Below are 4,321 nucleotides of genomic sequence, written 5' to 3'. Positions count from 1 at the left end.
GCTTTAGTTCGATGTAACCAAATTGCAGTCAGGCTCATTCCTTATGCCAAGCAGTGGGATAAATTAGCCTACAAGGAGCTTCATGCTGCTAGTGTTAAGCTGTGTCCATTACCCAGGGTAACTTCATTAAAGCTAGCATGGACATATTTAAACCAGACTGCCATCTGCACTGCTTAAGCCCAGGAAGTCAAACCTCTAGAGTCTAGAAACCAAGATGCAACCTTTCTGCTGCTTTCATCAACAAGCTCTCACAGAGCAAACAAGCACAGTTTAAAAAAAAAAAAAAAAAAATTTTTTAAAAATTAACAATTTTCTCAAAGAAAAAGGGCTTGCTAGATATGCTGCACCTCCTCAAGGTACCAGGGATGCCACGGATGAGAATAGTATTTGGTGCTAATTAGGGTAATTTGATTTCTTGTGAATACCTACATTATAGACTACATTTATTATTTCTATCTGTAAAAAATAACAAAAGGAAAAATGTGAGAGAAATAGCAGAAGAGGTTTTGACAATAACCCACCAGCAAAAATGTCTGCTCCACATTAAAAACTTTATTTGCATGTATTGTGACAAAAGTTACAGACTCCACTGAGTATAGACTTCAGACTACTAACAGTGATGTTCTTTTCTTACTTGTTCTCCAGTTTGTTGGAACCTGCACAGGGCATAGGTCATTGGCAGATTCATCAGCTGAATTTCCAATGATATAAAAATTAAGGTGGTTTAGTACAAGTTTCAAAAGCTGCACTGCTGGATTTTGTTGCTGTTGGTCCTGAAGAGTTAAAGGCTTTGCCAAGAGCTAAGGAAAAAAGAAATCTTTAGGTGACCTGAATAGAATGTGCTTTAAAAACAATTTTGAAAAGGAAAATGTATATAAAAATTTGAAGTTCAGAGCAAGAGAACACATACCCAGAGAAAAATAAATCCTTCAGCTATATAAGGTACACTATTTCCTTAAAGACAAAGGGAATATTATCATTACTACCTTAGAGACAACTGCTATATCAACCTAAAATCATGTTTTAAAGCCTGGTGAAATTTTCCTTTTGCATAAACTACTTACAGGTAAAACTCAGCATGTCATTAATACTGCCTGCTAAAACAGTGCTAACATTACTGCAAAAATAAAATGCAAGGTTCCATGTATTTTTCAGTTACTCCAGACCAGTGTGAAGTGCAGGTACCATACATCGTATGGGTAAAACATATCTCAACACTAGGTTATTTTCCAGCTTTATGCTGAGGCTGATAAATGGTTTCACAGTATACATGCTAAAAGGCTGCTCCTTTAGTAAGTCTAGAGAAACCCAGCATTAATCAAGTGAAAAGTCTGTAATATGAATGTAGCAATTTACAATAATTGTAGAAATCTAGCTGTCAGTGTCTCTACAGCTTTCTAATTCCTGCAGAGTCATAATAAAAAGGTGCTTTTTAAGCAAAACAAGTTGTTGTGATTTGGAAATCTATACTCAATATACTCTGCATAAGAATATAATTTTGTCCATCCCCTTTTGTAGTTATTGTAACTTAAACGACATTTTTATCTTGAAGAAGTAACTACCTCAATATTACACACACAACATTAAGGCACTGAAAACAAAGCTCAGATTCATCAGTCACTGATGCAATTAATGAACATTAAAATGGAAATGGACATCATTTTGTCTAGAAAAAAAAAATCTAGTCATCTAGTTTATCTGCTCTGTATTTAAATTCAACGTCTTATCCCTTAATTTAACAAAAAGTTTTTAAATTCAGATAGCAAGAATTAAAAACAACCATGTGTCATCAGATACCCCGTTAATTTGATAATTATTATTGTTCCACATTAGAATTGACACTAAACTATTAATTGTCCTTTGAGATCAACATCGAATTTCTGTATATTTCATACAAAGATAACCTGTTTTGCCACCAATCCCCCCTAACTTCTAATCTCTTGAAATTATTTCAGTGAAAACACATTTGCTAGTCGAGTCTATTTTTCAGTGTATTACATGTACTGAAATATTTCTAATATCAGCTTTATACACTGAAGTTGGCATTATAAAGTGACTTACTATAATCTTCTTGAATTTCTGACTGGCAATTTGTGTGATGACACTCAGACAAGCCTTTGAGAGACTAAAAAAAGTACCTGAAGACCAGCTGAACTTGAAGCAAGCTAGGAATTGGCTGCTGCAAAATACAGGTTCTCAAAAATACATTTATTGTTTTGATGTGGAATGGGGTTTACTGTATCTAAGATGATTCTTAAAAAAATATCCAATTCTTCCTTTAAATTACACAGAATTTATCTCCGAATATCCAATTCCAGCACTTATTTAAAAAATCCTGCACACATCAGGAGAGCATGCCCTCCCTAGAGCTGAGTTTAACTTTATCTTAACTGGGTGTCTTAACATGTAATCCATTTAAATACAGAATTCGTAATCTCAGAACATATTAAGGACTCAAACTGGGACAATTATGATGTTAACAATTTAAGATGCATTATAAAGAGTCTCACCTCCTTCAAAAGAGAGCATGCAAGCATCAGTATGTCCTTTAGAGAGGTGTCCCAGAATGAGGTAGCTATTTTTTGATGTTTTGCTGAAGGTGTTGAATAATCAACCTAAGAAAAGGTAAGAGATGATAAACAATACTTCTTTCTTCATTAAAACTAGAAATAGGTATATCTGGTAGATTAATTATTTGACAGTAGAAATTAAAATTATGATCCAGCACTAAACCTACAACTTGTCAGCTTCCTGAGGCACCTCCTTTTCTCACTTGAAGGATGTCTTTCTGGACAGAGATCTGAAGTAACTCCTCAAGTTAAGATGTAAACAAGAAAATGACTGGCAGAAATACAACTGAAAAAGTTGATCATTCACTTTGCTTTACTTGTTCTAGTGACTGTGATAAGAGAAACTCTAATGTCAGACAGGGTACACAGAGTCTCCGCACGAAGAATTTTTTCTCTCTCCATATATTTTGGCAGTGGAAGGAAGGCATAGAAACATTCAATATACTGATTATTATTATTATTATTATTATTATTATTATTATACAGATATCCCTTGAAGAATGAAAAAACCAAACAAACACACTTACTACATTCATTTCCTCAGTCAGTTCTGAGAGAATCACTATTCCTATTATACAATGGTCCACAGTGCCCTACAGAAAAAACCCCAAACAAATAGGACTGCTCAAACATCACAGCTTGTATTTAGTATTTTCCAACACCTCTAGATTGAAGGGTAATTTTTTAGGCTGAAATAGGCTAAAATGGTCAGAGGGCTTCCATGTCAAATTCTGCCAACATTAACAGAACTAGACCTTATAACACCCTAAAATTACTTCTGGAAAAAACCAAACAACTTCATCATGAATTTTAAGAATTGCAGGATAAAAAAAGCTATCTGAAAACTGACCACAACCTAGAAACTCACTATTACACATTGCTCAGTGGTCTGATCAGTATTCTAGAACTGCTAAGGCAAGCTGCATGACACTCAAATCATGAAAAAATTTAATTTGTGCATGGAGGAACATTAGAGAAAAAAAAAAAAAGAAGAGAAATTTTGAATTGCTACCTATAATAAGAACTTAATGTAGTTCCCTCCACACAACTATAAAATGCATTGCTTTGAACTGAGAATTTATGTATAAAATGTAAAATAGTAGGTGTCAAATATTTGCATTTGAGAGCACAATCTGATCATCGGTACGTAAGCTCCCTGGAATGTTTCAAAATTCAGAAACAAAGCAAAATTTGAATTTAATTAATAAAATTTAGCTGTCTTCACTGAAATACTACAAAGCATTTATAGCAAAATTAAATGTTTGTTTAAAAAAATTAAAATCAACTGCAATTAGGACTTACATTGAGGCAGGGAGATGTTTACATTTGTTTTCACAACTGCAGTTTGGAGCTTCAGTGTCCAAAAAGCAATGTCACCCTTGTCAAAATTTTCCAGGTATTTGTCACAGATACACTGATTTTCACCACCCTAAAGATCACCCAGAGTTCAACTAATGAAGAATCTGGCTACTTACTAAGGGGCCCAAGTGGTTGACTGTCATCTAGTTTGCATTATTATATGCACTAAAGCAAATCAGAAGTAAAAGTTTAGAGAATCTCACACAAAAATTATATTGTTGCCCTATTCAGTAACATTAAACAGCTTACACTGCAATTTAAACAAAACTTTCTTTTACAATTCAGATTCTTAGATGAGTCTGTATAAATGCTCCTTAGACTGCACAAATTTGCAAGAATGGAAAATTAAACCTGCCCTTTTTCATAGTTGTGAAAAGCTGAGTGATGAATTA

General features: G+C 33.9%; 1 long non-coding RNA gene across 1 annotated transcript; it reads right to left on the bottom strand.

The window, feature by feature from the left end:
* Positions 1 to 333: 333 nt before the first annotated feature.
* On the bottom strand, positions 334 to 3,927 carry LOC139803216 (uncharacterized). The gene is made up of 3 exons (XR_011728948.1): positions 3,098 to 3,927; positions 2,511 to 2,615; positions 334 to 800 (listed from the first exon to the last, which is right to left on the bottom strand). It is a non-coding gene; the product is annotated as an uncharacterized lncRNA (long non-coding RNA).
* Positions 3,928 to 4,321: the final 394 nt, after the last annotated feature.

The sequence above is a fragment of the Heliangelus exortis genome, chromosome 15 (assembly GCF_036169615.1).
Source record: "Heliangelus exortis chromosome 15, bHelExo1.hap1, whole genome shotgun sequence".
NCBI lineage: Eukaryota > Metazoa > Chordata > Aves > Apodiformes > Trochilidae > Heliangelus > Heliangelus exortis.
The sequence above is the reverse complement of the archived record's forward strand: the minus strand, read 5'-3'. Positions and strand labels throughout refer to the sequence as shown.